Source organism: Clarias gariepinus, chromosome 25 (assembly GCF_024256425.1).
Source record: "Clarias gariepinus isolate MV-2021 ecotype Netherlands chromosome 25, CGAR_prim_01v2, whole genome shotgun sequence".
NCBI classification, from domain to species: Eukaryota; Metazoa; Chordata; class Actinopteri; order Siluriformes; family Clariidae; genus Clarias; species Clarias gariepinus.
The window spans coordinates 21332419-21355531 of record NC_071124.1 but is presented as its reverse complement, the minus strand read 5'-3'; the positions used below and the strand labels follow the sequence as shown (position 1 = coordinate 21355531).

At 40.4% G+C, this 23113-nt stretch overlaps 1 protein-coding gene and 15 non-coding genes across 18 annotated transcripts in view; all 16 read left to right on the top strand.

Moving 5' to 3' along the window:
- Positions 1-202: 202 nt before the first annotated feature.
- Positions 203-285, top strand: trnal-uaa (transfer RNA leucine (anticodon UAA)). The gene has a single exon. It is a non-coding gene; the product is annotated as a tRNA-Leu (tRNA).
- Positions 286-1081: 796 nt separating this feature from the next.
- trnal-uaa (transfer RNA leucine (anticodon UAA)) lies at positions 1082-1164 on the top strand. The gene has a single exon. It is a non-coding gene; the product is annotated as a tRNA-Leu (tRNA).
- A 796-nt stretch (positions 1165-1960) lies between these two features.
- trnal-uaa (transfer RNA leucine (anticodon UAA)) lies at positions 1961-2043 on the top strand. Its single transcript has one exon. It is a non-coding gene; the product is annotated as a tRNA-Leu (tRNA).
- A 788-nt stretch (positions 2044-2831) lies between these two features.
- trnal-uaa (transfer RNA leucine (anticodon UAA)) lies at positions 2832-2914 on the top strand. Its single transcript has one exon. It is a non-coding gene; the product is annotated as a tRNA-Leu (tRNA).
- Positions 2915-3710: 796 nt separating this feature from the next.
- trnal-uaa (transfer RNA leucine (anticodon UAA)) lies at positions 3711-3793 on the top strand. The gene has a single exon. It is a non-coding gene; the product is annotated as a tRNA-Leu (tRNA).
- A 796-nt stretch (positions 3794-4589) lies between these two features.
- trnal-uaa (transfer RNA leucine (anticodon UAA)) lies at positions 4590-4672 on the top strand. The gene has a single exon. It is a non-coding gene; the product is annotated as a tRNA-Leu (tRNA).
- Positions 4673-5468: 796 nt separating this feature from the next.
- trnal-uaa (transfer RNA leucine (anticodon UAA)) lies at positions 5469-5551 on the top strand. Its single transcript has one exon. It is a non-coding gene; the product is annotated as a tRNA-Leu (tRNA).
- Positions 5552-6339: 788 nt separating this feature from the next.
- trnal-uaa (transfer RNA leucine (anticodon UAA)) lies at positions 6340-6422 on the top strand. The gene has a single exon. It is a non-coding gene; the product is annotated as a tRNA-Leu (tRNA).
- Positions 6423-7218: 796 nt separating this feature from the next.
- Positions 7219-7301, top strand: trnal-uaa (transfer RNA leucine (anticodon UAA)). Its single transcript has one exon. It is a non-coding gene; the product is annotated as a tRNA-Leu (tRNA).
- Positions 7302-8097: 796 nt separating this feature from the next.
- trnal-uaa (transfer RNA leucine (anticodon UAA)) lies at positions 8098-8180 on the top strand. The gene has a single exon. It is a non-coding gene; the product is annotated as a tRNA-Leu (tRNA).
- Positions 8181-8976: 796 nt separating this feature from the next.
- Positions 8977-9059, top strand: trnal-uaa (transfer RNA leucine (anticodon UAA)). The gene has a single exon. It is a non-coding gene; the product is annotated as a tRNA-Leu (tRNA).
- Positions 9060-9855: 796 nt separating this feature from the next.
- trnal-uaa (transfer RNA leucine (anticodon UAA)) lies at positions 9856-9938 on the top strand. Its single transcript has one exon. It is a non-coding gene; the product is annotated as a tRNA-Leu (tRNA).
- Positions 9939-10734: 796 nt separating this feature from the next.
- Positions 10735-10817, top strand: trnal-uaa (transfer RNA leucine (anticodon UAA)). The gene has a single exon. It is a non-coding gene; the product is annotated as a tRNA-Leu (tRNA).
- A 796-nt stretch (positions 10818-11613) lies between these two features.
- On the top strand, positions 11614-11696 carry trnal-uaa (transfer RNA leucine (anticodon UAA)). Its single transcript has one exon. It is a non-coding gene; the product is annotated as a tRNA-Leu (tRNA).
- Positions 11697-12492: 796 nt separating this feature from the next.
- trnal-uaa (transfer RNA leucine (anticodon UAA)) lies at positions 12493-12575 on the top strand. The gene has a single exon. It is a non-coding gene; the product is annotated as a tRNA-Leu (tRNA).
- Positions 12576-16888: 4313 nt separating this feature from the next.
- adcyap1r1a (adenylate cyclase activating polypeptide 1a (pituitary) receptor type I) overlaps positions 16889-23113 on the top strand; it is a 32362-nt gene continuing 26137 nt past the window's right edge. For 2 of the 3 annotated variants that reach the window (XM_053487230.1, XM_053487228.1), the window contains exons 1-2: positions 16889-16948; positions 22302-22462. The gene's annotated coding sequence lies outside the window, so the exon portion shown is untranslated. Of the gene's footprint in view, positions 16949-17756; positions 17840-22301; positions 22463-23113 lie in introns of those variants that run through there. The other variant, XM_053487229.1, reaches the window with a different exon arrangement.

Here is a 23113-nt window from a genome sequence, read left to right as displayed (position 1 = left end):
GCATAAGTCTGCTGCTTTAACCACCACTGTCCATCGGATCTTAAGTCCAATAACTTAACCACTTGGCCATCCACTTGGTTTTTCTAAATTGTGGCACATTTTCCATCTTTTGGGAATAAGGTCAAGACCAAAGATAAAGAATTTACCGAAGATACATGAATGAAAAATGTGGAAATACTGTTCGCATGAGTACTCCTACATGACCAGGATGGCCGAGTGGTTAAGGCGTTGGACTTAAGATCCAATGGACAGATGTCCTCGTGGGTTCAAGCCCCACTCCTGGTAAGGATCATGAGTTTGGTTTTATGTTTACCTCCAAACCTTTGGGACACTACATGCTTTGTTTGTGTAAGGAAAAAAATACTTTGGAAAATAAAGAAAGTTATTTGCTTGTGTATATTGTAAATGCTAGAGAACTGTATGTACCTGCATTGCAAATGTAAGCATAAACAAATATGTCGCACACAATGACAGTAGAGGACCACTTTCTTGGGTACTTGGGGCCTTGGTCAAAGGTTAAGGAGGTGTTGGATGCTACAATATGCCTACTGGCTGGTTTGTACAAGGTCAAAATGCTTTCTAGGGTACTGTTGCAAACAAATGCAGGACAGGATGAGGGTCCGATGGATCTTGCTTTAGTGTCTTGTCTTCATGTCAACCAAGGAAGATCCACCCCGACTTCACATGTTTAATCAGTTGATTTCCAATCGACTATTGAGTGTGGTTCCAGCTTGCCTGAAATGAAAGTCACCATCCACTCAGGTCCTTTGTGGTTAAGCTTAAAGACTCCTGTTGTAAGGCATGAGAAAAGCATTCTCTTTAATCATGATACCTTACCAGGCATGGGCTTTGAATATGCAAGGTCTTTCATCCCTTGGAGCATAAGTCTGCTGCTTTAACCACCACTGTCCATCGGATCTTAAGTCCAATAACTTAACCACTTGGCCATCCACTTGGTTTTTCTAAATTGTGGCACATTTTCCATCTTTTGGGTATGAGGTCAAGACCAAAGATAAAGAATTTACCGAAGATACATGAATGAAAAATGTGGAAATACTGTTCGCATGAGTACTCCTTCATGACCAGGATGGCCGAGTGGTTAAGGCGTTGGACTTAAGATCCAATGGACAGATGTCCTCGTGGGTTCAAGCCCCACTCCTGGTAAGGATCATGAGTTTGGTTGTATGTTTACCTCCAAACCTTTGGGATGCCACATGCTTTGTTTGAGTAAGGAAAAGAATACTTTGGGAAATAAAGAAAGTTATTTGCTTATGTATATTGTAAATGCTAGAGAACTGTATGTACCTGCATTGCAAATGTAAGCATAAACAAATATGTCGCACACAATGACAGTAGAGGACCACTTTCTTGGGTACTTGGGGCCTTGGTCAAAGGTTAAGGAGGTGTTGGATGCTACAATATGCCTACTGGCTGGTTTGTACAAGGTCAAAATGCTTTCTAGGGTACTGTTGCAAACAAATGCAGGACAGGATGAGGGTCCGATGGATCTTGCTTTAGTGTCTTGTCTTCATGTCAACCAAGGAAGATCCACCCCGACTTCACATGTTTAATCAGTTGATTTCCAATCGACTATTGAGTGTGGTTCCAGCTTGCCTGAAATGAAAGTCACCATCCACTCAGGTCCTTTGTGGTTAAGCTTAAAGACTCCTGTTGTAAGGCATGAGAAAAGCATTCTCTTTAATCATGATACCTTACCAGGCATGGGCTTTGAATATGCAAGGTCTTTCATCCCTTGGAGCATAAGTCTGCTGCTTTAACCACCACTGTCCATCGGATCTTAAGTCCAATAACTTAACCACTTGGCCATCCACTTGGTTTTTCTAAATTGTGGCACATTTTCCATCTTTTGGGTATGAGGTCAAGACCAAAGATAAAGAATTTACCGAAGATACATGAATGAAAAATGTGGAAATACTGTTCGCATGAGTACTCCTTCATGACCAGGATGGCCGAGTGGTTAAGGCGTTGGACTTAAGATCCAATGGACAGATGTCCTCGTGGGTTCAAGCCCCACTCCTGGTAAGGATCATGAGTTTGGTTGTATGTTTACCTCCAAACCTTTGGGATGCCACATGCTTTGTTTGAGTAAGGAAAAGAATACTTTGGGAAATAAAGAAAGTTATTTGCTTATGTATACTGTAAATGCTAGAGAACTGTATGTACTTTCATTGCAAATGTAAGCATAAACAAATATGTCGCACACAATGACAGTAGAGGACCACTTTCTTGGGGCCTTGGTCAAAGGTTAAGGAGGTGTTGGATGCTACAATATGCCTACTGGCTGGTTTGTACAAGGACAAAATGCTTTCTAGGGTATTGTTGCAAACAAATGCAGGACAGGATGAGGGTCCGATGGATCTTGCTTTAGTGTCTTGTCTTCATGCCAACCAAGCAAGATCCACCCCGACTTCACATGTTTAATCAGTTGATTTCCAATCGACTATTGAGTGTGGTTCCAGCTTGCCTGAAATGAAAGTCACCATCCACTCAGGTCCTTTGTGGTTAAGCTTAAAGACTCCTGTTGTAAGGCATGAGAAAAGCATTCTCTTTAATCATGATACCTTACCAGGCATGGGCTTTGAATATGCAAGGTCATTCATCCCTTGGAGCATATGTCTGCTGCTTTAACCACCACTGTCCATCGGATCTTAAGTCCAATAACTTAACCACTTGGCCATCCACTTGGTTTTTCTAAATTGTGGCACATTTTCCATCTTTTGGGAATGAGGTCAAGACCAAAGATAAAGAATTTATCGAAGATACATGAATGAAAAATGTGGAAATACTGTTGGCATGAGTACTCCTTCATGACCAGGATGGCCGAGTGGTTAAGGCGTTGGACTTAAGATCCAATGGACAGATGTCCTCGTGGGTTCAAGCCCCACTCCTGGTAAGGATCATGAGTTTGGTTTTATGTTTACCTCCAAACCTTTGGGACACTACATGCTTTGTTTGTGTAAGGAAAAAAATACTTTGGAAAATAAAGAAAGTTATTTGCTTGTGTATATTGTAAATGCTAGAGAACTGTATGTACCTGCATTGCAAATGTAAGCATAAACAAATATGTCGCACACAATGACAGTAGAGGACCACTTTCTTGGGTACTTGGGGCCTTGGTCAAAGGTTAAGGAGGTGTTGGATGCTACAATATGCCTACTGGCTGGTTTGTACAAGGTCAAAATGCTTTCTAGGGTACTGTTGCAAACAAATGCAGGACAGGATGAGGGTCCGATGGATCTTGCTTTAGTGTCTTGTCTTCATGCCAACCAAGCAAGATCCACCCCGACTTCACATGTTTAATCAGTTGATTTCCAATCGACTATTGAGTGTGGTTCCAGCTTGCCTGAAATGAAAGTCACCATCCACTCAGGTCCTTTGTGGTTAAGCTTAAAGACTCCTGTTGTAAGGCATGAGAAAAGCATTCTCTTTAATCATGATACCTTACCAGGCATGGGCTTTGAATATGCAAGGTCTTTCATCCCTTGGAGCATAAGTCTGCTGCTTTAACCACCACTGTCCATCGGATCTTAAGTCCAATAACTTAACCACTTGGCCATCCACTTGGTTTTTCTAAATTGTGGCACATTTTCCATCTTTTGGGTATGAGGTCAAGACCAAAGATAAAGAATTTACCGAAGATACATGAATGAAAAATGTGGAAATACTGTTCGCATGAGTACTCCTTCATGACCAGGATGGCCGAGTGGTTAAGGCGTTGGACTTAAGATCCAATGGACAGATGTCCTCGTGGGTTCAAGCCCCACTCCTGGTAAGGATCATGAGTTTGGTTTTATGTTTACCTCCAAACCTTTGGGACACTACATGCTTTGTTTGTGTAAGGAAAAAAATACTTTGGAAAATAAAGAAAGTTATTTGCTTGTGTATATTGTAAATGCTAGAGAACTGTATGTACCTGCATTGCAAATGTAAGCATAAACAAATATGTCGCACACAATGACAGTAGAGGACCACTTTCTTGGGTACTTGAGGCCTTGGTCAAAGGTTAAGGAGGTGTTGGATGCTACAATATGCCTACTGGCTGGTTTGTACAAGGTCAAAATGCTTTCTAGGGTACTGTTGCAAACAAATGCAGGACAGGATGAGGGTCCGATGGATCTTGCTTTAGTGTCTTGTCTTCATGCCAACCAAGCAAGATCCACCCCGACTTCACATGTTTAATCAGTTGATTTCCAATCGACTATTGAGTGTGGTTCCAGCTTGCCTGAAATGAAAGTCACCATCCACTCAGGTCCTTTGTGGTTAAGCTTAAAGACTCCTGTTGTAAGGCATGAGAAAAGCATTCTCTTTAATCATGATACCTTACCAGGCATGGGCTTTGAATATGCAAGGTCTTTCATCCCTTGGAGCATAAGTCTGCTGCTTTAACCACCACTGTCCATCGGATCTTAAGTCCAATAACTTAACCACTGGGCCATCCACTTGTTCTTTCTAAATTGTGGCACGTTTTCCATCTTTTGGGAATGAGGTCAAGACCAAAGATAAAGAATTTACTGAAGATACATGAATGAAAAATGTGGAAATACTGTTGGCATGAGTACTCCTTCATGACCAGGATGGCCGAGTGGTTAAGGCGTTGGACTTAAGATCCAATGGACAGATGTCCTCGTCGGTTCAGACCCCACTCCTGGTAAGGATCATGAGTTTGGTTGTATGTTTACCTCCAAACCTTTGGGATGCCACATGCTTTGTTTGAGTAAGGAAAAGAATACTTTGGGAAATAAAGAAAGTTATTTGCTTATGTATACTGTAAATGCTAGAGAACTGTATGTACTTGCATTGCAAATGTAAGCATAAACAAATATGTCGCACACAATGACAGTAGAGGACCACTTTCTTGGGTACTTGGGGCCTTGGTCAAAGGTTAAGGAGGTGTTGGATGCTACAATATGCCTACTGGCTGGTTTGTACAAGGACAAAATGCTTTCTAGGGTACTGTTGCAAACAAATGCAGGACAGGATGAGGGTCCGATGGATCTTGCTTTAGTGTCTTGTCTTCATGCCAACCAAGCAAGATCCACCCCGACTTCACATGTTTAATCAGTTGATTTCCAATCGACTATTGAGTGTGGTTCCAGCTTGCCTGAAATGAAAGTCACCATCCACTCAGGTCCTTTGTGGTTAAGCTTAAAGACTCCTGTTGTAAGGCATGAGAAAAGCATTCTCTTTAATCATGATACCTTACCAGGCATGGGCTTTGAATATGCAAGGTCTTTCATCCCTTGGAGCATAAGTCTGCTGCTTTAACCACCACTGTCCATCGGATCTTAAGTCCAATAACTTAACCACTTGGCCATCCACTTGGTTTTTCTAAATTGTGGCACATTTTCCATCTTTTGGGTATGAGGTCAAGACCAAAGATAAAGAATTTACCGAAGATACATGAATGAAAAATGTGGAAATACTGTTCGCATGAGTACTCCTTCATGACCAGGATGGCCGAGTGGTTAAGGCGTTGGACTTAAGATCCAATGGACAGATGTCCTCGTGGGTTCAAGCCCCACTCCTGGTAAGGATCATGAGTTTGGTTGTATGTTTACCTCCAAACCTTTGGGATGCCACATGCTTTGTTTGAGTAAGGAAAAGAATACTTTGGGAAATAAAGAAAGTTATTTGCTTATGTATACTGTAAATGCTAGAGAACTGTATGTACTTTCATTGCAAATGTAAGCATAAACAAATATGTCGCACACAATGACAGTAGAGGACCACTTTCTTGGGGCCTTGGTCAAAGGTTAAGGAGGTGTTGGATGCTACAATATGCCTACTGGCTGGTTTGTACAAGGACAAAATGCTTTCTAGGGTATTGTTGCAAACAAATGCAGGACAGGATGAGGGTCCGATGGATCTTGCTTTAGTGTCTTGTCTTCATGCCAACCAAGCAAGATCCACCCCGACTTCACATGTTTAATCAGTTGATTTCCAATCGACTATTGAGTGTGGTTCCAGCTTGCCTGAAATGAAAGTCACCATCCACTCAGGTCCTTTGTGGTTAAGCTTAAAGACTCCTGTTGTAAGGCATGAGAAAAGCATTCTCTTTAATCATGATACCTTACCAGGCATGGGCTTTGAATATGCAAGGTCATTCATCCCTTGGAGCATATGTCTGCTGCTTTAACCACCACTGTCCATCGGATCTTAAGTCCAATAACTTAACCACTTGGCCATCCACTTGGTTTTTCTAAATTGTGGCACATTTTCCATCTTTTGGGAATGAGGTCAAGACCAAAGATAAAGAATTTATCGAAGATACATGAATGAAAAATGTGGAAATACTGTTGGCATGAGTACTCCTTCATGACCAGGATGGCCGAGTGGTTAAGGCGTTGGACTTAAGATCCAATGGACAGATGTCCTCGTGGGTTCAAGCCCCACTCCTGGTAAGGATCATGAGTTTGGTTTTATGTTTACCTCCAAACCTTTGGGACACTACATGCTTTGTTTGTGTAAGGAAAAAAATACTTTGGAAAATAAAGAAAGTTATTTGCTTGTGTATATTGTAAATGCTAGAGAACTGTATGTACCTGCATTGCAAATGTAAGCATAAACAAATATGTCGCACACAATGACAGTAGAGGACCACTTTCTTGGGTACTTGGGGCCTTGGTCAAAGGTTAAGGAGGTGTTGGATGCTACAATATGCCTACTGGCTGGTTTGTACAAGGTCAAAATGCTTTCTAGGGTACTGTTGCAAACAAATGCAGGACAGGATGAGGGTCCGATGGATCTTGCTTTAGTGTCTTGTCTTCATGCCAACCAAGCAAGATCCACCCCGACTTCACATGTTTAATCAGTTGATTTCCAATCGACTATTGAGTGTGGTTCCAGCTTGCCTGAAATGAAAGTCACCATCCACTCAGGTCCTTTGTGGTTAAGCTTAAAGACTCCTGTTGTAAGGCATGAGAAAAGCATTCTCTTTAATCATGATACCTTACCAGGCATGGGCTTTGAATATGCAAGGTCTTTCATCCCTTGGAGCATAAGTCTGCTGCTTTAACCACCACTGTCCATCGGATCTTAAGTCCAATAACTTAACCACTTGGCCATCCACTTGGTTTTTCTAAATTGTGGCACATTTTCCATCTTTTGGGTATGAGGTCAAGACCAAAGATAAAGAATTTACCGAAGATACATGAATGAAAAATGTGGAAATACTGTTCGCATGAGTACTCCTTCATGACCAGGATGGCCGAGTGGTTAAGGCGTTGGACTTAAGATCCAATGGACAGATGTCCTCGTGGGTTCAAGCCCCACTCCTGGTAAGGATCATGAGTTTGGTTTTATGTTTACCTCCAAACCTTTGGGACACTACATGCTTTGTTTGTGTAAGGAAAAAAATACTTTGGAAAATAAAGAAAGTTATTTGCTTGTGTATATTGTAAATGCTAGAGAACTGTATGTACCTGCATTGCAAATGTAAGCATAAACAAATATGTCGCACACAATGACAGTAGAGGACCACTTTCTTGGGTACTTGAGGCCTTGGTCAAAGGTTAAGGAGGTGTTGGATGCTACAATATGCCTACTGGCTGGTTTGTACAAGGTCAAAATGCTTTCTAGGGTACTGTTGCAAACAAATGCAGGACAGGATGAGGGTCCGATGGATCTTGCTTTAGTGTCTTGTCTTCATGCCAACCAAGCAAGATCCACCCCGACTTCACATGTTTAATCAGTTGATTTCCAATCGACTATTGAGTGTGGTTCCAGCTTGCCTGAAATGAAAGTCACCATCCACTCAGGTCCTTTGTGGTTAAGCTTAAAGACTCCTGTTGTAAGGCATGAGAAAAGCATTCTCTTTAATCATGATACCTTACCAGGCATGGGCTTTGAATATGCAAGGTCTTTCATCCCTTGGAGCATAAGTCTGCTGCTTTAACCACCACTGTCCATCGGATCTTAAGTCCAATAACTTAACCACTGGGCCATCCACTTGTTCTTTCTAAATTGTGGCACGTTTTCCATCTTTTGGGAATGAGGTCAAGACCAAAGATAAAGAATTTACTGAAGATACATGAATGAAAAATGTGGAAATACTGTTGGCATGAGTACTCCTTCATGACCAGGATGGCCGAGTGGTTAAGGCGTTGGACTTAAGATCCAATGGACAGATGTCCTCGTCGGTTCAGACCCCACTCCTGGTAAGGATCATGAGTTTGGTTGTATGTTTACCTCCAAACCTTTGGGATGCCACATGCTTTGTTTGAGTAAGGAAAAGAATACTTTGGGAAATAAAGAAAGTTATTTGCTTATGTATACTGTAAATGCTAGAGAACTGTATGTACTTGCATTGCAAATGTAAGCATAAACAAATATGTCGCACACAATGACAGTAGAGGACCACTTTCTTGGGTACTTGGGGCCTTGGTCAAAGGTTAAGGAGGTGTTGGATGCTACAATATGCCTACTGGCTGGTTTGTACAAGGACAAAATGCTTTCTAGGGTACTGTTGCAAACAAATGCAGGACAGGATGAGGGTCCGATGGATCTTGCTTTAGTGTCTTGTCTTCATGCCAACCAAGCAAGATCCACCCCGACTTCACATGTTTAATCAGTTGATTTCCAATCGACTATTGAGTGTGGTTCCAGCTTGCCTGAAATGAAAGTCACCATCCACTCAGGTCCTTTGTGGTTAAGCTTAAAGACTCCTGTTGTAAGGCATGAGAAAAGCATTCTCTTTAATCATGATACCTTACCAGGCATGGGCTTTGAATATGCAAGGTCTTTCATCCCTTGGAGCATAAGTCTGCTGCTTTAACCACCACTGTCCATCGGATCTTAAGTCCAATAACTTAACCACTGGGCCATCCACTTGTTCTTTCTAAATTGTGGCACGTTTTCCATCTTTTGGGAATGAGGTCAAGACCAAAGATAAAGAATTTACTGAAGATACATGAATGAAAAATGTGGAAATACTGTTGGCATGAGTACTCCTTCATGACCAGGATGGCCGAGTGGTTAAGGCGTTGGACTTAAGATCCAATGGACAGATGTCCTCGTCGGTTCAGACCCCACTCCTGGTAAGGATCATGAGTTTGGTTGTATGTTTACCTCCAAACCTTTGGGATGCCACATGCTTTGTTTGAGTAAGGAAAAGAATACTTTGGGAAATAAAGAAAGTTATTTGCTTATGTATACTGTAAATGCTAGAGAACTGTATGTACTTGCATTGCAAATGTAAGCATAAACAAATATGTCGCACACAATGACAGTAGAGGACCACTTTCTTGGGTACTTGGGGCCTTGGTCAAAGGTTAAGGAGGTGTTGGATGCTACAATATGCCTACTGGCTGGTTTGTACAAGGACAAAATGCTTTCTAGGGTACTGTTGCAAACAAATGCAGGACAGGATGAGGGTCCGATGGATCTTGCTTTAGTGTCTTGTCTTCATGTCAACCAAGCAAGATCCACCCCGACTTCACATGTTTAATCAGTTGATTTCCAATCGACTATTGAGTGTGGTTCCAGCTTGCCTGAAATGAAAGTCACCATCCACTCAGGTCCTTTGTGGTTAAGCTTAAAGACTCCTGTTGTAAGGCATGAGAAAAGCATTCTCTTTAATCATGATACCTTACCAGGCATGGGCTTTGAATATGCAAGGTCTTTCATCCCTTGGAGCATAAGTCTGCTGCTTTAACCACCACTGTCCATCGAATCTTAAGTCCAATAACTTAACGACTGGGCCATCCACTTGTTCTTTCTAAATTGTGGCACGTTTTCCATCTTTTGGGAATGAGGTCAAGACCAAAGATAAAGAATTTACTGAAGATACATGAATGAAAAATGTGGAAATACTGTTGGCATGAGTACTCCTTCATGACCAGGATGGCCGAGTGGTTAAGGCGTTGGACTTAAGATCCAATGGACAGATGTCCTCGTCGGTTCAGACCCCACTCCTGGTAAGGATCATGAGTTTGGTTGTATGTTTACCTCCAAACCTTTGGAATGCCACATGCTTTGTTTGAGTAAGGAAAAGAATACTTTGGGAAATAAAGAAAGTTATTTGCTTATGTATACTGTAAATGCTAGAGAACTGTATGTACTTTCATTGCAAATGTAAGCATAAACAAATATGTCGCACACAATGACAGTAGAGGACCACTTTCTTGGGTACTTGGGGCCTTGGTCAAAGGTTAAGGAGGTGTTGGATGCTACAATATGCCTACTGGCTGGTTTGTACAAGGACAAAATGCTTTCTAGGGTACTGTTGCAAACAAATGCAGGACAGGATGAGGGTCCGATGGATCTTGCTTTAGTGTCTTGTCTTCATGTCAACCAAGCAAGATCCACCCCGACTTCACATGTTTAATCAGTTGATTTCCAATCGACTATTGAGTGTGGTTCCAGCTTGCCTGAAATGAAAGTCACCATCCACTCAGGTCCTTTGTGGTTAAGCTTAAAGACTCCTGTTGTAAGGCATGAGAAAAGCATTCTCTTTAATCATGATACCTTACCAGGCATGGGCTTTGAATATGCAAGGTCTTTCATCCCTTGGAGCATAAGTCTGCTGCTTTAACCACCACTGTCCATCGGATCTTAAGTCCAATAACTTAACCACTGGGCCATCCACTTGTTCTTTCTAAATTGTGGCACGTTTTCCATCTTTTGGGAATGAGGTCAAGACCAAAGATAAAGAATTTACTGAAGATACATGAATGAAAAATGTGGAAATACTGTTGGCATGAGTACTCCTTCATGACCAGGATGGCCGAGTGGTTAAGGCGTTGGACTTAAGATCCAATGGACAGATGTCCTCGTCGGTTCAGACCCCACTCCTGGTAAGGATCATGAGTTTGGTTGTATGTTTACCTCCAAACCTTTGGGATGCCACATGCTTTGTTTGAGTAAGGAAAAGAATACTTTGGGAAATAAAGAAAGTTATTTGCTTATGTATACTGTAAATGCTAGAGAACTGTATGTACTTGCATTGCAAATGTAAGCATAAACAAATATGTCGCACACAATGACAGTAGAGGACCACTTTCTTGGGTACTTGGGGCCTTGGTCAAAGGTTAAGGAGGTGTTGGATGCTACAATATGCCTACTGGCTGGTTTGTACAAGGACAAAATGCTTTCTAGGGTACTGTTGCAAACAAATGCAGGACAGGATGAGGGTCCGATGGATCTTGCTTTAGTGTCTTGTCTTCATGTCAACCAAGCAAGATCCACCCCGACTTCACATGTTTAATCAGTTGATTTCCAATCGACTATTGAGTGTGGTTCCAGCTTGCCTGAAATGAAAGTCACCATCCACTCAGGTCCTTTGTGGTTAAGCTTAAAGACTCCTGTTGTAAGGCATGAGAAAAGCATTCTCTTTAATCATGATACCTTACCAGGCATGGGCTTTGAATATGCAAGGTCTTTCATCCCTTGGAGCATAAGTCTGCTGCTTTAACCACCACTGTCCATCGAATCTTAAGTCCAATAACTTAACGACTGGGCCATCCACTTGTTCTTTCTAAATTGTGGCACGTTTTCCATCTTTTGGGAATGAGGTCAAGACCAAAGATAAAGAATTTACTGAAGATACATGAATGAAAAATGTGGAAATACTGTTGGCATGAGTACTCCTTCATGACCAGGATGGCCGAGTGGTTAAGGCGTTGGACTTAAGATCCAATGGACAGATGTCCTCGTGGGTTCAAGCCCCACTCCTGGTAAGGATCATGAGTTTGGTTGTATGTTTACCTCCAAACCTTTGGAATGCCACATGCTTTGTTTGAGTAAGGAAAAGAATACTTTGGGAAATAAAGAAAGTTATTTGCTTATGTATACTGTAAATGCTAGAGAACTGTATGTACTTTCATTGCAAATGTAAGCATAAACAAATATGTCGCACACAATGACAGTAGAGGACCACTTTCTTGGGTACTTGGGGCCTTGGTCAAAGGTTAAGGAGGTGTTGGATGCTACAATATGCCTACTGGCTGGTTTGTACAAGGACAAAATGCTTTCTAGGGTACTGTTGCAAACAAATGCAGGACAGGATGAGGGTCCGATGGATCTTGCTTTAGTGTCTTGTCTTCATGTCAACCAAGCAAGATCCACCCCGACTTCACATGTTTAATCAGTTGATTTCCAATCGACTATTGAGTGTGGTTCCAGCTTGCCTGAAATGAAAGTCACCATCCACTCAGGTCCTTTGTGGTTAAGCTTAAAGACTCCTGTTGTAAGGCATGAGAAAAGCATTCTCTTTAATCATGATACCTTACCAGGCATGGGCTTTGAATATGCAAGGTCATTCATCCCTTGGAGCATAAGTCTGCTGCTTTAACCACCACTGTCCATCGGATCTTAAGTCCAATAACTTAACCACTTGGCCATCCACTTGGTTTTTCTAAATTGTGGCACATTTTCCATCTTTTGGGAATGAGGTCAAGACCAAAGATAAAGAATTTACCGAAGATACATGAATGAAAAATGTGGAAATACTGTTGGCATGAGTACTCCTTCATGACCAGGATGGCCGAGTGGTTAAGGCGTTGGACTTAAGATCCAATGGACAGATGTCCTCGTGGGTTCAAGCCCCACTCCTGGTAAGGATCATGTGTTTGGTTGTATGTTTACCTCCAAACCTTTGGGACACCACATGCTTTGTTTGTGTAAGGAAAAAATACTTTGGAAAATAAAGAAAGTTATTTGCTTATGTATACTGTAAGTGCTAGAGAACTGTATGTACTTACATTGCAAATGAAAGCATAAACAAAAATGTCGCACACAATGACAGTAGAGGACCACTTTCTTGGGGCCTTGGTCAAAGGTTAAGGAGGCATTGGATGCTACATGCTCATTCCAACCAAGCAGCATTTTCCCTGATTTCACATGTTTAATCAGTTGATTTCCAATCAACTACTAAGTGTGCTTCTAGCTTGCCTGAAATAAAAGTCACCAGCCACTCAGGTCCTTTGTGTTTAAGCTTGAAGACTCCTGTTGTAAGGCAAGATAAAAAGCATTCTCTTTAATCATGACACCTTACCAGTCATGGGCTTCGAATATGCAAGGTCATTCATCCCTTGAAGCATGAGTCTGCTGCTTTAACCACAACTCAACTTCATTCAACCATGCTAATACCTGTTATGCTAATAGTGAGCCTGTGAGGTTAGTGGCACATTCAAAAAATTTTTATTCATCTTTAGAAACCCCTTTATCCTGGAAATGTAAATCTAAATATCCAGAGACTATTCCAAAACGGCTGAGTGCCATGCAGGACAACATACTAGATGGGACTCCAGTCCATCACAGAGCATCACATGGTGCATTTCCTAAATTTACAGATAAATGCTGGTCACAGACACGCTAATCTCACTGGAGGGCTATTTTGGTAGTCTACTACAAGTACAAGTGTGTAATTTAGGACATCAGTTATTGGCAACCATTCATTAAGAAAGACTATTGAAGGTCACTGGAGCCAAGAGACTGCTCAGTGCGGAATTTAAGACCTTAGCTGTAGAAAAAAAAATAGTATCTAAATTGCTAAATTGAATTTACATTGACAACAATACACAAGAACACAGTGATGAATATAATAATATATTAAATAATATAGTCTTCAATTTATTATCTCCAAGCATAGACCATGGACAGTCTATACACATAAAAATCAGAAACACATAAAGATATCTATATAAAATATAAATAGCTTAAAAAGAAGAAAAATAATGAACCAAAGTTAATTAAAGCAAAATAACACATTTTAACACTCCCACCTGTCAGACTAGGGTTGAAGTGGTGGTGTCAAAAGGTGTTATTTTGTTTCAATTAATTTTGTTTCATTAATTTTTGGTTCATAGCCTTATACAGTACAGGGTAATTGCTGATGGGCTAAAAAAAAAATCTTATTTTGTTATTTCTGCTCATGGGGGCCTAAAGGCATCAGCTTAATGGCAGGGCTTGAAATTTTCGAAAGAAGACGTATTGTGGTTGAAGTAACAGTTTTTGAATATATATATATATATATATATATATATATATATATGAATATAAATGTTTACATAACGTTATAAATGCAGCATGATGTTATAACTGTCACTTATTTAAAATCAATCATTTTGCTGCCTGTATTGACTGTCTTGGCTGCCGTAGCGTTTAGCAATGTGGCCTCGCACCTTCAAGATCATTAGCATTAATTAGTAATTTGCATGCCCAAATTGCCTCATAGTAAGTGTGGGTTTGTGCTCTGTGATGACTAGGCACCTTGTCCATTGTGTCATGCTTGAAGTCTCCTGGGATAGGCTCCAGGGCTCCAGCGACCCTGTATACAGAATAAATCAGTACAGAGAAGGAATAGATTCACTACCTTGCTGAGTAAATTCTTCCGGGCAGTGTTGGCACTACCATGCCAACAGAGGATACAAGATGTTAGGCATGCTTTCAAATTGCATCTAAAATGTCAGTGATGAGATTTTGAAAAGATTACCACTATTATGTCAAAACTGTAGAAATCCCAGACCTTCTTACTATTGCTCTTCCTGACATGCAGCATGTCTCTGGTATAAATATTTTGGTTTTGGGTACAATCAATCACTTGAATAATCACTTTGTATTATCCAAATAGCTAACTAACTAACTAATAAATATTCAAACAAACAAATATACAGGCAATCTTCTATTTTATTCCCTAACTTCTCTCGTGTAAATTTGTGTATGTGCTCTGTGATGGATTGGCCCCCTGTGCAGGGTGTAACAAAGCCTCCTGGAATAGGCTCCAGGCCCCCCTGTGCCCCTGTACATGATAGGCAGAAGGATTATACACAAACATCTTATTGTGTTACTTGGAAAAGGACAATATTCATAAGACAATTTTTTACTTAACATGAGACAATTTATTATTTAAGGAATTTGAATTAATTTTAAATGATTTCATGCACAAAGTGTTTAAGTGACCTCATACACCCATCAGCCATAACATCATAACCGCCTGCTCAAAAATTAGTAGGTCCCAACTCCTACAACCAAAACAGTGATGCATTGTGTGTTCTGATGCCTTTCTATCACAACCAGCATTAATTCTTTTTAACAATATGAGCTACAGTAGCTCAGTCTTCACACGAGGTTACCTGTTTAAGTTAAGCATTGGTGGTTCAGTGGTAAAATTCTCACCTTTTTTTGGGGCAGTAATAACTTAAATGACTGAGGCACTAATTAAAGGTCAGGGCCCTAGAGCACCGAAAGCACAAATTGTGATGGCTAGATGACTGGGTCAGAGCAACTCCAGAACTGCAGCTCTTGTGGTATATTCCCAGCTTGCAGTAGTCAGGACATAACAAAAGTAATCCAAGGAAGGAGACCTGGCAACAGGGTCATGGGTGGCCAAGGCTCGCTGATGCACATGGGGAGAGAAAGCTGAATCAAATTGACTAGGTTGATTCTGGTTGTGATAAAAATATGTCAGAGCACACAGAGCCTTACTGTTTTGGTGGCAAAAATGGGACCTATTCAATATTAGATAGATAGATAGATAGATAGATAGATAGATAGATAGACACTTTATTGATCCCTGACGAAATTCCAGAAATGTAGCAGAAATAGAGACAGTAACACAAAATCAGGTTTGTAGATGTGATTGCACATTGTATATCTTACATACACTCAGTAGACGCAGGGTAATATGAGAGCTGACCAGAAGTTATTAATGCAGTGCTAAACAAGATATATATGAATATAAATATATACAGTATGCATATAAATAAAGCATATACAGGTTGACAGCTGAAGAACATTGGCGACTGTATTTTCAGGCAGGTTGGTGCACCACCCCATTTTGCTCCTGCTGGGCATGTGTGCATGGTTAGACCGGCATTTTCCTGGACATTGTGCCTACGTGGAAAGTTTAAGATTTGCTTTCATTTTGCTATGTAAAAATGTGGGTGTACAATTTATTTGAATACATTGTTATTAGAAATATGGACTTTATTATCAATTCTTTATGTCTGGTTACTTTTCCCCCATCCTGTAAATTACTCACTCGTCTACACCGCTATAACCTGTATAAAGGATCGGGGGTGCCTACAGCACGAGGCAGGGTACACCCTAAACAGTGTGCCAATCCATCAAAGGGCACAGGCAACATGCAAGATGCAAGGCAACACTGCTAAACACTAAGCTAAAAAACATGCAAATAAAGAAAATAAATCACTCACTCTCTATACCGCTTTATCTTAGATAGGTATACAGATATCCCAGGATATATACACACACACACTACAGGCAATTTAGGAACACCAAATGTACAGTAGGTTTTTGGACTGTAGGAGGAAGTTGGAGTACCTGGAGGAAAGCCAGGAAGAACATGCACAGACAGACCTAAGGTGGGAATCGAACCCAGACCCTGGAGGTGCAAGGCAACAGGGCTAACCTGCTAACTATGCCAGTGTGCTGTCATTTGAATGACAAGTTTCTTTGTTTGTTTGTTTGTTTATAAAAAAAAAAAAGAGGTGAAATGAAGTTAATTACAGTGCAACCTGGTCATAATGTTATGGCTGAACTGTGTATAGAATAATGCTGGATGAAATCCAGAGACGGTACAGTGTAGCATCCGGGTATTTCCCAGATCCACCAGCCTGATGTATCCAGTACTGCTCGAATACTGTCTTACTCTCGGGATCCTTTGATGCTCTCGGATAGAATGTTGCGATTTAGGACATCAAAGACTCACTTTAGGAAAGACTAGAATGCGGACATGAGGTGAGAGCGCGTGCTCTTTATCTAGATAAAGCTCTGCCCCGCAGTGACTGACTGCCTGTGTGCGTGCGTGTGTGTGTATATATATATATGTATGTGTGTGCGTGAGTGCGCGCGCGCGTGTGGGTGCGCGTGTGCGCGCGCAAACCGCACGCATGACTCGCGCGCTCTCCCGGGTACCACAGTCAGTCCCTACAGCAAAAAAAGAGGGATCGCAGCAGTGCACGAGATGGTGAGTACGACCTTCGTTTGTTAACTTCATTCACGCAGATCTTCATTCGATGCAAGGAGAGAGAGAGAGAAAAAGAGAGAGAGAGGGAGAAAAAAAATACCTGGATACGAAATATTACCGTTTTGTAGTTTCAGTCATGGAGATTTACTATGAGGGGAGAGAGAGCAAGGGCGCGTGTATATATATACAAAGAGAGAGAGAGAGAGTGGTGCATTGCTTTGCATTGAATTGCATTGCATGGTGCATGCAGTTTCTTCATCATGCATTACAGAAAAAAAGAAAACGAGATAGTATGAATGTGTGATCTGTAAAGCATCAGACAGATTGATGCAGAGACGCGCGAGCTGCAGTGCTGTTGCTACTGTTACTCCCATCCCAGCACATAAAGGAATTAAGAAGGTCTGAACAGAATAATGCAAAATAATTTATTTAGGATGCACATGTAGCCTGCTTTTGCCTTTGTGCATGCATGCATACTAGGTTTAGAAATGAAGTTGCTCTTTTTTTTTATACAAATAAAAAAATAAACAAGATAAAATAAATAAATAATATATAAATGGAGCTAGTGCAGATCTGAAATTCAGTCAACCAAAGTAAAGCATAAATTCTAATAATAATAATAATAATAATAATAATAAAACCATCATCATCTTCATCTTCAGTGGCTGAACTACGGTTCCTGTCTAGACACTGCAATGGCACATTGATGCAACAGTGAGTCACCACATCAGGCTCATAACATAACACCTAAAAATCATCAGAAAAGCTGATCTGATCAGTGAGCACAATCCTCCTCAACCGTCTGCTGGTTTATTTAAGATTCATTCAAACACATTCATGCAACTTTTTTTCTTTTTTTTTTTTCCCGAAGACAGCAACTTGTACAGAAAGGTGACATGTATAAGTAATTCATCATTATGGTGTACGCTTGCATGTGTGTGTATGTATGTGTGTTTGTGTGTGTGTGTGTGTGTGTGCTGATGGCATGGGAGATTGTGGAAAATTAAGCGATTGTTTGTTGAATAGATTTATTGGAATTGGGTGTTTTTGTTTTCATTGAAGCTGCCTTGTATCAGTGTATAATAGGGACTGCAGTGAGCAGGGTGCAGGAACAACATGGTCTAGTGTGAGTGAGTGAAGAAGTGAAGAAGTGAAGGAGTAAACAATTAGAGGGATGTCTAAACGGATGGACGAAAGGATAAATAAAAGCATAAGTAAATAAATAATTTTAAATAATCTCGAAGGATTTGAGAATGAATACATGAATGGATTAAAGGACAAGTAAAAAAAATGGATGCATGGGTGAATGATTAGCTGAAGTGGTTAAGACAGTAGATGTATGGCTGGATGGATGATTAAATGGTTTGGCAAACAAGTACAGTAAATGGATTAATGAATGAATCAATCAATGAAGGGAAGGATGTATGAATAAATGGGTTAATAGATGAATTAATTGTTGGATGAGTGGAAGGGTGAAAGAATGGACAAATTAATCAATTAATTGTTCAATAGACTCAATGATGCATGGATGCATGGATGGAGATATGGATGGATGGATGCTTTATCTAATGAACATGAAAATAAATGAATACATAAATTACTTGGTGCGTTTATAGATAACAGGATGAATGAATTAATAAATAAATTGTTGGATGGGTGAAAGAGTGAATAAATGAATTAATTCATGACTTGTTTAATGGATCCACTGATGCATGGATGCATGGATGGACAGATGGATACATGGAAGGATGGATGGATGGATGGTTTATCTAACGTACAAGCAAAAAAAATTACACATGAGTGAGTAAATTAATAAATTATTGGATGGAGGGAAGGGTGGATGAATGAATTAACATGTTGAATGAAACCACTGATGCATGGGTGCGTGAATGGATGGAGGGATAAAGACATGGATAGATGTATGGTTTAATAAATGAACAAGCAAATAAATAAATAAATAAATGGATTACTGGGTGGATTTATAGATAAATGGACACATGAATAAATAAATGAATGAATGAATTAATTAATTATTGCATAGACCCATCAAAGCATGGATGGCTGGATGGATGGATGGTTTATCAAAAAAACAAGAGAATAAATGTACAAATTGTTGGGTGTCTTAATAAACACATGAATGAATGAATAAATGAATGAATGAATATACAAGTGCATGGAAGAACGTTTAGGTGTATAATGGAAGGAACGAATGAATGGATCAAAAAATGGATCAGAGAATGAATTCATGTAAGGAAGTTTCAACAAATGAATGGATGAATAAATGAATAAATGACCCAGTCATGTGTGTCTGCTGTATACAATAAAACCAGCCGTTGTCTCAGTTCTTAGTCGTCTAGAGTAAGTGGAGCGCTTCACTTGATGAGAGCGGTGCCGTTATCCGTCGGCCATCTGTTGTGCAGGACAGAAGTTCAGCGCTGTGATAAGGTCATGATCCGAAAGTTCTGAGAGGTTAAAGTGTAAGGATGTGAGAAGTTGAGTTCCTGTTGCCGGGGTGTATGAAGACAGACGTAAGAGGAAGCCGTTATTTAATGACGTATAATCTCGGTTATAAACTGGACAAAGTCATCTGATGGGTGAATGAATGAATATGGATAGCGAAAGAGTCCAAAAGACCAACAACATCTCTCCTAATGCTTATACACAAAGCTAATATGTAACAAATTTTCACAAGGTTTTCATTAGCAGATTGCTAAAACGCTTACTGCATACGAATCCCATTAGGCAAGAGGAGCTTCATCTGCACTTTTATATTTGTATGGGAACAATAACAATTTATTTATTTATTTATTTTTATTTTTTTTATTCAACATGTCTCTTGATAATTCTTGAATTTGCCCACGAGCTCATGGTGCTGAAGCAGCTGCTAGAGGACGACAAGCTCTATTTTGGGACTTACATTTAAACTGTAATTAGTAGTTTGTGTGTCTAAAGCGTTATACCGAGAAAAGAAAAAAAACAACAACAGCAGGGCGACATGACAATCTGTACGTCTAAGTTTTAAATCGCGTCCATGATTTATGATCTTTACTACATTTATAAGCAAAAGTCTTCCCGGTTGTGGGGTGAGTAAGTGCAGTTAATGACACACAGACGAGCCTGTTGGTGTGTTCAGTGTACGGAATGGCAGGCATTTGTGTGATGATGTGACATTTGTGAGTCAGACTGGAACATTGTGTTAAATGGTTTGAGAAGCTGAATTCAGATAAGGTGAATAAATCCAGGCAATTTTTTTTTTTTTTTTTTAGGGAAATCTGGGAATCCAAAAAAATATTGTGATTAAAGATTAAAGACGTGCCGCTTGCTGAGCTTGCGGCGGCACTCGAGACTCGAAAAAACACAATAAACAAGAGTGCGAAAGGAAAAGGCTTTGAAATGTCGAAATGGAAATGCTAAAATTTGCATTTCAAGTCTTTTTGCGGGCCATTTTTTATCCAAAAGAAATATGCAGGGGGTAAATGCGGTTGAGGGTTGAGCCGAGCTTACGATGTATTTCTTGTATGATCGGTCGTCTCTGGTTTCCTTACATTTCTATCAAAACCCAAACAAGCCAGTAGGTTCTGTGGTTCCTCCAGCTTGCACTTGGACTCTAGAGTGTGTCTTGCACTTGAGCAGCATCTCGCCCACATTTCATTCCCACTTTGGTCCCACTGTTTCCAAGATAGCATCCAAATCCACCGCCGTCTAGGATAAAGGCTTCACCAAAGACGAACGATGGAACAAACACGGTGAGGTTGTTGTGCTACAACATACCACCAGAACAGCTTCAACACGATGCTACAGATATCTGGACCTGCAACAAAGATTCCATTTGCCCAGCTGGTCCCTCAGTTACGGCCAAAACACAGTATTGGAGCTGATTTTTCCTTCTTTTTTTGGCGTGTTATACATATAATACAGAAAATGTGTGTGCCAAAGAAGCTACTTCTGAAGTTTATGCAACATGGAAGTGACCAATCCGCCCTAAAAATGGCCATTTTTCAGCGCTATACTCTCGTGCTTCACACAGTTATACTGTAAAATGCAAATTATTCATATTTCTTTATGAGTATTGATACTAAAATTGGTGTAAGCTTCTATAAGTATATGACTTGTAAAAAATTGTTGCTTAAATTAAAGCATTTCATGTAAAATTAAGGATTGATATTACAAAATGAATGTGACCTGGTTACGGACACTACAGGTTTCTTGGGGGAAAAATCCTTAGTTTTGCATGAAATGCTTAAAATGAATTGAAATTTTCTTAACAATTTCTGAATAATTCTTAACAATTTTGCATTTTAGAATAATACACTTTTTCAGGTTTATATCTTTTTATGTAAAATTTATCTGAATGACAGAAAGAATGACAGAAGACACTACATAAAAGGGCATGAAATTTTATTTAGCAAATATGTTCTTTTTTTATCTGATAAAAAATATATAGAGATGCTTATGTACAAAAATCAAAGCATGGATTGGGAGATGAGATAAGAAGCATTAAGTATTACGATAAATGGTGCTATATGATCTTATCTGAAAATTCACTTTTTCACCAAGGTGAGAAACATCTTAGCACCAATACCATGTTTTAGACTTTGGTCTTTTGATGATGATAATCAATGGTCCAAGATCTTCCATATCTGCACGATTGGACTAAGATCTTCTGACTGTGTTGATCAGGGGTCTTCAACTCCATTCCCACAAAGCCAGCGTCCAGCAGAGTTTGGTGATTCTTCTGCAAAAACAAAGCTGTTCATTACAAGGTTCAGCAGGTGTGTTTTGGTGAATTTCAAGCTGTTCTAGACACTGGACCTCCAAAACTGAAGTTGAAGAACTCCAAAGCATATGAGTTTACATAGTTTTTAACCTCATCAAACTATCCAGTGAGCCCTCATGAAATATGGGTGGGGCAGAAGGAACCACAGCCATCATGAGAGAAATGTTTTCTTGTAAGATCAAGATTTTGATTGAGGAAAACTTTAGTGTTAAGGAATCAAAAGACCCCCAAGGTGACCTCATATATACGCTCCTTCCTTCTTGTTGCTCAGCTCTGTGGTCTGTGGAGAGGCGTGGCTCAGCACTAGCTCATTTATATGGACACTGAAAGAGCGCATCAGAGAAGGAGTAAAATAAAGAAAGTTTGTGGTAAACAGTACCTGAGAGGTATTTCAGCTGCAGCGTTAACGGACTTTGGTCGAGGTCTGAGACCTGGGATATGGGACCTTTAAAGGGGACCTATTATGCAAAATTATTGTTAGAAATTCAGATGCGTGGACAAAAAAATAACAACGTGAGAACAATTAACATTCTCTACCTTTTGTCCTTTTCCCATTTTTGTATTGGCCATATGTAGATTTTCCTCCTGATGTGACATCATAAAGGAAGATCCCCTCCCTCTGGCTTGCTGCTCAGCTTTGCTGTTCTCTGGAGGGGCGTGGCTCAGCAGAAGCTCGTCTTTTAAATAGACACTGAAGCAGCGCATTTGGAGAAGGAGTGAAATAAAGTCATTTTGAGGTATGTCTGTTGCAAATGTTTCAAAAAAGTTGTCTAAATAAGTTTACACACACACACACAAACACACACACACACACATCTCTAGCATAGTAGGCTGCTTTCTTAGCCCCTCTTTGCTTGGAGCCTTTTGTTGCTTACAAATATATAACCATCACATGTAACATCAACACCACCACCAGGTGACCTGGACAGTATTGATCACCAACTGTAACCCACTGGTGGCAAGATCATGGGCAACCAAGCCTCACCCATGGCTACGGGGACCAAAGGCTAGCCTGTTTGGTCTGACAGACAGACAGAAAGACAGACAGACAGATGGACACTTTATTGATCCCAACGGAAATTCCAGACTAGAGTGCACCACACCCCATGCACATGGGGCCAGGCTCCGTTTGGGCCCCCATGGGATGCACCAGACAAACAAGTTTGATCCATAAGGGCCCCACCTTACAACCCAGAACGCCCAAACATCCTGCCAACGTCTTGGTACCAGACACCCCAGCCCCTCCCCAGAGGTTTGGTGGAGTCGTGCTCTTCTGGACGGGTCAAAGCTGTTTTGTTGGCACAACGGGAACCCAAACCTTAGGTGGTTATATGTTAATGGTTTGAATGTTATGGCTGATTGGTGTACATGTAATATAATGTCTGAGT